We start from the raw sequence: 12,038 nt of genomic DNA, 5'->3' as shown, positions 1-12,038 counted from the left end.
AAATTCTATTTTATTCACCTTCAAAATATTCTCACTGAGATTCTATACTCTTGTCTCAGCACTTCTTCAATTCCTGCTAACATTTCCTGCACTCATCTTTTGTTACCATGTCTAGAACCACCGGCCACTCGTCCTGTATTTCTTCCATGGTAGCAAATCTCCTTCCTTTCAGTCTCAATTTTAATTTCAAAAACAAAAAGAAGACACAGGGAGTGAGATCAGGCAAATACAAGGGGTGTAAAGCAACAACCACATTATGCTTGATCAAAAGCTCTAACCATACAGTGTGTGGAGGTGTGCAGTCATGTTGCAAAAGTTGCAGTCACTGCTCCAGACGTTTTTTTTTTTCTTGATACTTTCTCTTAGACAACTTAGCACTTCAGTTTAATGTCACTGATTAACATTCTGTTCACAGGGTACAAACTCTTTATAAACATGTCAATTAAGGTAGAAAAATGTGATCATCATTGCCTCATGAAAACCTGCCCTGTTGGCTTGGAGGAAAAAAATTGCTGAAGTCACCAGAACGATTAAAGAATAAATGCCAAAAATACACACTTGATCAACTCTGCACTATGCCGATTTGTGGACTTATTAACATTAGAATCCCTGAAGCCTACGAAAAAACTCGTAATCCCAGGCCACCTTAAATTCATTCTCACCTCTCCATTAGCTTCTTTTGTTTTGCAAATAGATAGATAGATAGATAAATGTGTCGATCAGCACAAGCAGCCTGCTATCCCATCTCCCCACAACCGCAGCTCAACATGAGCACAAAGTTCTCCCAGCTCAAGTCTGTTTATCTCGGTGTGAGGTGCCTGGAGTTGTATAGGGTAAATAATATATCGTTATTTGGAACACATGCATTTCATGTGTGTTCCATGTCAACAACGATCTGGGTAAATGTACAGTAGGATGACAGGAAATGTGAGGCAAGAAATGTTGAACACATCTAAAACAGAAACGTTTTTCATGTTATAGTACTAATAACAAAATTTTGACATGAAGTATATAATGTGCCAAGACTGAAGTCCAAATATCAAATAAAGACTTTCAGAAAAGTGCCCTTTTATTCAAGGATAAAACCAAACAAAAAGAAATCGTGTTAGGGTATTTACGCTGATACAACCACTTGGGTGGTGCAGCGGTAAGAACTGCCAGTTCGATTCCAGGCACTTCCCAGAATTACCATTTTCAGGAGTGAGCTGCTCCCCCTGATCTGACACTGCTGTTTTCAAATAAAGACATTCTATAACAGGTGAACTCAGATGAGAATGTGGGTTCTACATCGGAGAAAGAGAACAGAAGCCATCCCCACAAGAAACGTCCAGTCATACATAAGAACAACACAGCTGGCACCGTTTCGATGCAGCAACAGGTTGGGTGTCATCCTACCAGTCAATCTGCCACACACATAATCTTCAATGAAACAGCAGGGCTTACAGAGCTTGCCAAGGTTCGTGATTCAGAGAAAAAAACTGAAAAAAAAAACGCTAACCTTTACAAGTACCATAAATTTACATCGGCTGTTACAGACTTAAATCAAATTATGTTTTTATTTTATAATATTAATAATAAGAGCATCTCACCACTCAAAATGGTAGTTCTGGGAAACGTCCAGAATCAAACTGGCAACCTCTATGGAAAATAAAAAGTCATGTATCAGCATAAATAGACATAAAACTAATTAAATAGAAAAAAGGAAAAACATTATTATTTGAATTCTTTTTGAGAAAGACTCAACATATGTGAGTTATATTTTTGTTGGAGACTTAATGTTTTCCCTTTTTTCTATTTAATTAGTTTATTTATGCTAATGCATGACTTTTTATTTTCCATTATGTGGAAGGGAAAAATATGCTGAAGATTCTCACTCCTCTTGATTATGAGTCAGCAGTTCTTACTGCTACACCACCCAAGCAGCCATGTCAGTGTTGTACCCTAATAAAAGCGCACTTATTTTGTTATTTGTGTATCTTTTGTGAGTTTATTTGATATTTGGACTTTAGTCTTGACACATTATACACTTCATGTCAAAATTTTGTCACTAGTACTATAACATGAAAAAAGTCTTTGTTTTAGATATGTGTTCAACATTTCCTGCCTCGCATTTCCTGTCATCCTACTGTACATTTACCCAGATCGTTGTAGACACGGAACACACATGAAATGCATATGTTCCAAATAACGATATATTATTCACCCTATACAACTCCAGGCACCTCACACCTAGATAAACAGACTTGAGCTGGGAGAACTTTTTGCCCAAGTTGAGCAGTGGTGGTGGTGGATACCAGGCTGCTTGTGCTGATCGACACATTTGCATAACAAAAGACGCTAATGGAGAGGTGTAAAGGAATTTAAGGTGGCCCAGGATTCCGAGTTTTTTTGTAGGCTTCAGGAATTCTAGTATTAACCAGAGTTGTAGGCACATTATATACTAGAATAACTGCACCTTATTTCAGTAATGTTGACCCAGTATATGCACATATTAAGATTTGATCTTCATTTAGACTGTGTGACCAGAGATGACACTGGATTGATGTCCCAGCCAGGATGGATGGCATTCCTTTCCAGTATGGGACTATAAAATGGATGGAAACAACTTTCCAAGACTGTTTGCACCCAGTAAGCTAGGTAGCCATGTCCCAGGATGGGTTAATCTCCAAACAATTCAAAATCAACCATTCCACTGTTCGCAAGATCATCTATAAGTAGTAAAGATTTCAAACAGCTGAGAGCAGAATGCAAGATGCTGAAACAAGTCTAACAACCCTAGAATTTCATCATGTGACCTACAGGTAGCATTAAGTGTAGCAATAGAAAGAGGCAGCACAAATTAGATCTGCATAGGAGATGTGCCAGGAGGAAACCTTTACTGTCCAGAAAGAACATTAAGGCAAGGCAAGATTTACCCATGTAGACTTAGGCAAAGACCAGGGGCCTCATGCATAAATGGTGCATATGCACAAAAATGTTGCGTAGGCCCGTTTCCATGCTCATTTCGCATGCACATTCTCACGCCAGTTCAAACCATTTCGTATGCAAGTTTTCAGCTCAGTTTTGCAAACAGGTGGCACCCAGCATCAAAGTAGTGCTCCTGTTTCTGTGTGGTTTCCCTTTATTTTTTTAGATTCACATCCCTGAAGTGGCTTTATCAAATACACTGAAATTAACTGCATATCGTTTATTAGTTTAAGACATCTGATTGTAATCAACCTGTAACAATATAATGGTCCACGGAATGGCCAAACTTTTCCAAATGCCATAGCTGCTTTAGCATTGTTACTCTCAGTGCGCCACACAGAGTATTTTAACTCACTGTATCTGAATATGGAATCACCAGCTCTACAATATGCGATCAGAAAGAGGATTTTCGGGATACAGCATCTAGCACACGCTGCCTCAGCCATGCTCACAGTCTATTTGAATTTTTCCCTTACGGCAAACGCTTCAGAGCCTTTCGTTTAGGGACTTCGCGGTTCAGAAACAGTTTCATCCCAAGAGTTCTAAACCCACTCAATCATTCCATCAAGTGCTCCCAGTAGAACTGTTTGTACTTTTAAGTACAATTACCTTACTGAAAACTTGCACTACAATTGTAATATTGCACAACCTGAGCCACTTTATGAACCATTTCACTATTTCCACTATATGTACATGCTTTCATATTGTATATTTTTCATTGTTTTTTTATCGTATTATTATTATAATTAGAGATAGATAGATAGATAGATAGATAGATAGATAGATAGATAGATAGATAGATAGATAGATAGATAGATAGATAGATAGATAGATAGATAGATAGATAGATCTATTTATTAATCCCAAGGGGAAATTCACATTTTCAGGTACTTATTATTATTATTATTACTGTTATTTTACCATTTTATAGGAAATAAGTTTATGGAGGATTTGCATATTGAATCTCATTGTACCATACAATAATAATAAAGGAATTCAATTCAATAGAAGAAGGCGCATATTTATATATGATGACGACTCGCTTCTAAGTCGACTTAGATTTCCAAGTGCTATCTTCTAGGAGCTCTTGATATAATTTTTTAAGATCAAATGCAAAAAAGTATGTATATTACATCATACCGATAATTTTTTAACTTCATTTAAGTAATGTATATTGATAATAATTAAACATGTGAGGGTGCAGTGGCTCAGCAGTAGCGATGAGATGGCGCCCCATTCAGGGATTGTTCCTGCCTCGAGCTGTATACTTGCTGGGACTGGTGCAACCCGGGATGGATAAATGGATGGAATAATTAAACATGTACAGCAAAGATATTTCAATGTTCCTTTAAAGTTTTGAAGAATCTTATTACAAAGCTGATTGTGTGGTGATTGGTTACATGGAGAAAGAAAAGGAACATAGAAGAACAAATAGAACACGAAGCATTTAACATGCCACTTTAATAACGATGGGATCTGAGAAACTCTAGTAAATTAAACATTGACTTTAAGACTGTCAATGTCAAAGATTGACTTAAGTTTATGACATTCTACTTTAATGACAAAATAAACTACAAGATTGAAGTGGACATTTGACCTTTTCTTCACTGTGTCCCTATTTTTTTTCTTTACCCTAATACGCTTCCATATGACACTCAGGCAGTGGGCTACAACTCGCCTTTTCACTGCAATTTTGATATCTGACCAGTTCTTTTTTATTTTGGGCACTGAACTTGATCTTTCAAATTCCTCCACACTCTGTATCACTTGATCGACTTCCTTTTGTTGTTTATACCACTGCTTAAGCCAACAGATAGTATGTTTTTTCTTGCCTCAACTTCGCATTCACTGAAATTCTTTTTTTCACAAGCTTTTTCCATTGTCTTTTAACTGAACACTTAATGGAAAGAGCTATTTATATTGATTTGTATATTAAAATATGCAAAATTCTAGGAGGAGTTGGGGTGGGGTGTTAGGCGCGATTTATGTAGCGGAAGTGCGTGGAAGTTGGCTTACTCACAGTTTTGTGCATCTGAATTCTTTTGTGTGTATGCACATTTCCACTTTTGTCCATACACCATGTTTTACTGTGAATTCAACACATGGCGTTATGCATGAGGCCCCATCAGAACATTGTGGCCTGGGCAGATAAGTCAAAGACAGAGTTATTTGGTCACATACATAAAGAAATGTTTGGTAAAAACCAAAGACAGCATTTGACCAGAAGAATCTGATACCAACTGTAAAGTGCGGTCATGTCACACATACAACCCACACATTGGGATACAGTTTACGGGTTCAAATAATTGTATTTTCCCACTAGACAAGGGGTTGGCACTGTACTCTAACTCTTTCTCCTCTTTTACGTGCAGAACAACTGAAGAACCGGTCCAATAATCACTTCCGGCTAAAGAATACCTCATTATGTCATTTCCAGTTCCACCCCTCAAGGTCCCACCTCCAGGTGATGTCACTCCGATACCAGAGGGCCACTTTCTTGTTACATCACTTCCTCTGTTTCATTATACTGTATATATGCCAGCCATTTCTGTATTAGTCAGTTCTATTCTGGACTCAAGTCTGTAAAGACCTATTCAATTACACCAGTACTACTAAACGGCGATGGTCCCCAACCCTTTGAATTTTTTTATGTGTGTTTTGTTACAGTGGTCAAAATATTATAGTTTAGGGCTGCTTTGCTGCATTAGGGCCTGGGCAGCTCAACTTCACAGAATCCACTATGAATTCTTCATTTTACCAGATGGTGTTTGAGGATAACTGGAGAACTGTCAGAAGATTGTAGCTCAATTGAAAGTGGACTTTGCTAAGTAACAATGGCCTTAAACATATCAATAAATCCACCAAGGAACGTCTGAAAAGAAACAAATGGAGGGTTCTGGCCAACTCAAAGTCTAACTGTAAATCAGATTGAGATGCTGCAGGAACATTTGAAACAAGCTATACACACAATATACTCCTCTAACATAACACAGATAAAAGAACTCTGCATGGAGGAGTGAGAAAAACATTCTCCTAGTCAATGACTGGGACTGCTAGACAGTCATATGAAATGCCTTCTTAAGGTAGTTTCTGCCAAAGGGGTCTATACCAGCTACTATTAGAACCAAGGGTGTACTCACTATTTCCACAGAAGGGAATGATATATCTGCAAATACATTATTGCATCATCTTTATCTAAAGGTGTACTTACTTTTTCACATGACTTGTGGTATGTGAAAAAGTTTTTTGGAGGGTGTGGGAGAAAAAAACACAAAGATATGAAGAGAACATTCTGACTGCACGCAGATCATGTCAGGGCTAGAATTCAAATTCAGAACTCTGACATTTGTGAGATGGCAATGCCAACCTCTGCCCCAGAAGTTCATAGGAAAGAAAGGTAATACAACATATTGATTGGGTTTCTTCAACACACATGTATGACATACAGTACATCTTTTTAATGAGATCCAAATTCATTCATTCTCCAAAACCGTTTGTTCCAGTACAGGTTCATAAACAGCTGGAGCCTACCCAGACATATTCTGGGAAGGTAAGGAACCAGTGCTGGACAGGGCATCAACATACTGCATGACTCACACACCCACACTAACTCAATTATATTGGGGTCATTTGGCCAAACAAACTAAATAGCATCTTTTAAATGTGGGAGGTACCTGTAGAACCCTTTGGAGATTTTATTTATGTATAGTTATCACAGTTACTAAAGAACAGGTGCTGTTGTAGCTTTTATTTTTTCTTCAGATTAATAAGCCACCACCTGAACTTTAAATTACATATTATGTCGGCATGAAGGTGCTCACAAAAAGGGTCACTTATTTTCCTCCAAGTTTTAAAAAACTTTCATTATATGCTCCCTGGAAATTATAATTTTATAACAATGATGATTACCATTTGGAAGTAAAGAGCATATGATCTCACTCAGTGATTACATCTTAGAAACAGACTGTATACACTTACTGACTGACACAGAAGGACATTGAGATGCTAAATACTAGGGCTGGTATTCAGTTATTTCATTCAAAATATGTAGTTGTTCAGGTCTGAGAGCTATACAGTATGTACATTCCTGTATGAGGTACACAGTGTTAACATGCTGTTTTAATGATCAACTGTTTATTAGACTTTTCTTCAGACTTAATAGTTATATTTCAGCCAGGGTTCTTCCTCTGACTGGGGTTCAAACGACATTTTTATATTCATTTGGTTCATTTTTGATTCCTTTGTTTTTGTTTATATTGTAGGCCATTTAGTTTCTATGTATCTGTGTACCTCTTTTATGTTCCGTGGGTTATCCTCCAAGAGGTGAAGTCACCTGTCCATCACTATCAAGGGATTGCCATAAGCCCTATAAAGGCTAGGAAAACCCACAACACCCTTGAGGTTCATTGTGGAGTTGAAAGAAGGGACCCACAAAGCAGTTAGCCTTTGAGAAGGTAAAGACCACTCTTCATCCTTGGACAGAAGACTGTCCCGTTTGTTGATGACAATGAAGTTATCCACCCAAAAATACAAATAGATGTTCCCTGAAAATATGTGCAAATAAAAGACAGCAATCTGAAAACTCCTGTGATGTTGCATAGCAACAAATGAAGTAAGGCAACTCATTTGCAGGTTCAAATTGCAATACAGAAGAGTCTTCAAACATCTTTCACACTCTGTTTTTCTACACTTTTAAAATGAGTTTGGTTACATTTCAGATTCATTACTTTTCAATATGGTCTCTCTCTCCTTTTCAGCACATTTGTAACAATGGTCTACAAGCTTTTGAAAAAGTTGTTTGTTTCAGTAGTCAGGTATGCAGCACTTTTAAACCTTATCTTCACCTGCAAATCAAAGACCTTAGCACATCCTTCAGAGATCTAGATAGATGAAACTGTGAGGACAGCAGCTCTGGACTATAGTTTGGTTAGTTGAGAACCTTGTATTCACTTTTTGTAATGATTTTCATGGTGTGGGGAACAATGTTGATACTCTCACTTTGCCTCAATATAAAAACTCTTTACTTCTATCTTCATCTCCAATTTTTTTGAATAGTTGGCCTCAGTTCTTTCTTTACCATTCTTTAATGCCTACTGCAAACAATAATTGCTATTTTACTTTGGTTCAAATTGAAGGAGGTGCAACCAAGTTCATGATTCAAAGCAACTTGCACATTGACACCAAGGTCAGCAACTGAAACAGGCTGATGGCTGGACAGGAAAATGACTTTTTGCCCAACTGGAGGTTTTTAAAGGATGAACCAGTGGAAGCCGCAGGTCAGGAGCAGTTTGAACCCTTATACGACAGCTGACAATGGTCCTCTCAAGGCATATCAGTTTCGGCACTTGCTGGGGTATATGGGAGTTGGAGTCCTGAAGTACAGCCATGTTGGTGTCCCTGGGTGCTGTTAGAGGGTGCTGTCAAGGGAGAACCTCCTTTGCTTCCAAAGGATGCAGACATGCTTCCAAAAGAACACACTATGACACCAGAAGCATTCCCATTTCCAGCTTAAAAGGAGCTCGCCATCTCACCTGGATGAGTCCGAGTTGGGAAGCAGCATGCAACACTCAACAGAAGGAGTGGAAGGAGAGATTTACTTGTTTATATTTGTGATTTGGCTGCTTTTCCACATCTGGTGATTTATTTGTAATAAAATACTTTATTTGAACCCAGGACTATGTTTGATGCTATTGTGTGTGAGGTTTGGGGCTCAATGTTGCTCCCTTGTGGTCAGAAAGTTTAAAGTTTCAGCAATGTACTACACAAAAATGGCATGGAAGCAAAAAAAGACAAGAATACATTGTCAGGAATGAGGCTACCTTGACGGATGCTGTTTGTTTTGTTATAAATACTACAAAACTAGAAACAAATGTGTAAGGAGAGTTAGATTCATAAGTTTTATGGGAAGTGACCAACGGTAGTAAAATGAATGTTCAAATAAAATAATACCTTTGTTCTTAACAGCCTTGTTCTGGCTATAAGTAAATGCAAAATACAAAATATATAGCTCCAAAACCTTAAATGATGTTACCATTTAATGAAAAAACATCAAAGAAATAGAATGCCGTTCACTTATAGTTTATAGCCCATTAAACATTCTTAGAAAGATGACATCAATGATTTTAGCAGCCAGCTCAGTAAAACCAGCTCAGTCAAGCAAATACACACTGTAATACTATTAAGACCAAAATAATGAGTAGGTATTGTATGTACAAAATTTATAAACTGTCCTAAATTTCCTTTACAGGACTGTAAAATATCTATAATAATATGCAGTGCACACACAGTGGTTACATATACATATCACAAAAGAATGCTTATACTAAAACTAGTCATTTAGCCCGTTATAATAACGGGCGCTTGAACAGTAGTGCATTAACATTAGTAGGAACAGTCTATATTAAATGGCAAGGGACTTTGACCTGTCCTGCGGTGGGTTGGCACCCTGCCCGGGATTGGTTCCCTGCCTTGTGCCCTGTGTTGGCTGGGATTGGCTCCAGCAGACCCCCGTGACCCTGTGTTCGGATTCAGCGGGTTGGAAAATGGATGGATGGATGGACTTTGACCTCATTCTTTTTGTTGGTCGTATTTTTCTTTCTTTCAGCCTTTCTTTTGTTGATGTTTACTTGCTGAGCTGACCGTTCTTCGTGGGCTGCCGCCATGTATTGTGTGTCTTTAATTTTCTGTGACAGTAATACTGTCTTGTACGGCTCTATTCAATAAGGGCGCGTAGAAAATTTAGTTCAAATGGCCCTGGAATATGTGAAGAGCAACAGGTGCAGATTTTATTAACGCGTGCCTTTATTCGCTGCGCCCAATTGAGGTCGTCCTTTTGAGGCTCGCCTTTTTGTGCGTGCCCTTATTGAAGGATACCGTCTTGTACGTCCGCTGGCTTGTACGTCCGTAATATACATCCGTAATATACCTTTAATTTTCTCTGGCGGTAATACAGGCGTGCGCGTCGGTAATATGCCTTTAATCTCCTCTGACAGTAATACTGGCTTGTATGTGGCTGTAATATGCATCACTGTATTGTGTACCTTTAATTTCCTCTCGCAGTAATACTGGTTTGTTTTTCCGTAAAACGCCTCTAACTTTCTCTGACAGTGATATCGCGCATAGCACCATGCCCTGCGCATGCGCACTTCACCAGAAGACACCCACACACGTACACCTGGACGCACATAGGGATTTTATATATATAGATAAACAGAATGATAAAGTAAAACAATGAATTCTTACATTAATTACCATGGTGAAATAAAGTTTCAGCCTTGCAGTTTGATGTTACCCGAATGTTTGGAAAATGGGCAAGGTTATGATGCAGGTGATTTTAAATTTTAATTATGCAACATGACAAACTTATTCTCAGCTACAAGTCTATTATTAGATGGCAACCTGTTACCACTGGCATAGTGAGGAAGTGGAACCTGGAGGCTGCAATGGCTCTGAATGACTGCATTCAAATGACAGACTGGGAAATGATTTCCAAGTCACATGGGTACAATATTGAAGGACTCTGTCACTGCATCACAGACTATGTTAACTTCTGTGTTGACACAGTGGTACCCACAAAGAGAATATGTTGCTTTCCATACAACACGCCCTGGATTACTAAGGAGCACTAAGGTCTCCTGAATGAGAAAAAGAGAGCATTCAAATCTGATGACAAAGAGTTTATGAAGGATGTACAGCATGTGTTAAAGAAAAAGTTGAGTGAAGGAAAGGAAGCTTACAGAGCTAAAATAGAAAACAAACTCACTCAGAATATCATGAAGGACGTCTGGAATGGACTGGGTATAATTACTGGACTCAAGCAATCCAGGGCTCAAGTACTAGAGGGGGATGTGAACAAAGCTAATGCACTGAACCAATTTTAAATAGATTTTCCCTCCCACTGCCACCTTTTTCCAAAGATCAGTCTCCCCACAACATCCCTACTACATCAACAATTCCTACCACAGCAATTTGAATGATAAGTGACAAGTTCACCTCTGACCATCAGTGTGGACTGTCCACAACTGAAGACAAAGTAAGGAGACAACTGAGGAAGCTACACACAGCTTTGTACTTTCTTGGTCTGATGCAGTATTCATGGCAGCCTCACTGAACACAAGTCTGGAAACAACAATGAAATAGGTGCACCAGTTTAATGCAGAGGGCACTCACAAACATATCAATCTATGCCCATATGTACAGCGTCAATTCATACTCACAGATAAAAGTCGAAAATTTTTTTTAAAGGAAAATAAAGTAGCCTTATAAAAATCTGAAGAGAGGAAGACCATGAAAGTTCCACATAGAAAGGGATTGAATCAAGATTTGAACCTAACTTCCTGAAACTATAGCATATTTGCCCTTCGCACTGTGCTACCCGGCTAAAAATAATAATTGGCAATTAATACGTAAAAATGATTGCTGAATAATATATTCATGCTTCCAAGCTTTTTTTATAGCTACTGTATATAAACTGTCATTCTCTGTTGCCTATTATATTGTATATGTCCTATGTTATTAAGTTTATTCTTTATTGGAAAGGATTGTTCTCGATATTTTTAAAGGCAAAATAGGAAAGTACAGTTCTGTTTGAGATATCATGATGTAGGTTTTAAAAAAAATTCTCATACGTTCTTCAGGGATAATATACATTTCATTCTATGCAGTACATGATAAATGGCAGTCGTGAATATAAACAGACACAAGGCCAGTCCTTTGCATAACGTTCTAAATCATGCACAGTTTTAATTTTAGCATTTCAATTAAAAGTGCTGCATAAAATAATTACTGCTCTACTGTATTAGATTAATTAGATTAATTAGATTACTGTATTAGATTAATTAACTTTAAAAAACTTTGAAACATCTTCTATTTCTCATTCTAATTATTTCCTTAAATTGTATAGATAAATATGTATATTTCTATATCTAACACAAATATGTAATAAATCTGTTTTATTTTCTTATTAAACAACTACAGTAATTTTTATAAATGTTGTGTGGTCAGTGTTGCAACACACTGTAATCAGGCCATGCTCCCAGTGTCTGCATAGGTCAAACATACTATAACTGAAT

Source organism: Erpetoichthys calabaricus, chromosome 4, assembly GCF_900747795.2.
Source record: "Erpetoichthys calabaricus chromosome 4, fErpCal1.3, whole genome shotgun sequence".
NCBI classification, from domain to species: domain Eukaryota; kingdom Metazoa; phylum Chordata; class Cladistia; order Polypteriformes; family Polypteridae; genus Erpetoichthys; species Erpetoichthys calabaricus.
The sequence above is the reverse complement of the archived record's forward strand: the minus strand, read 5'-3'. Positions refer to the sequence as shown.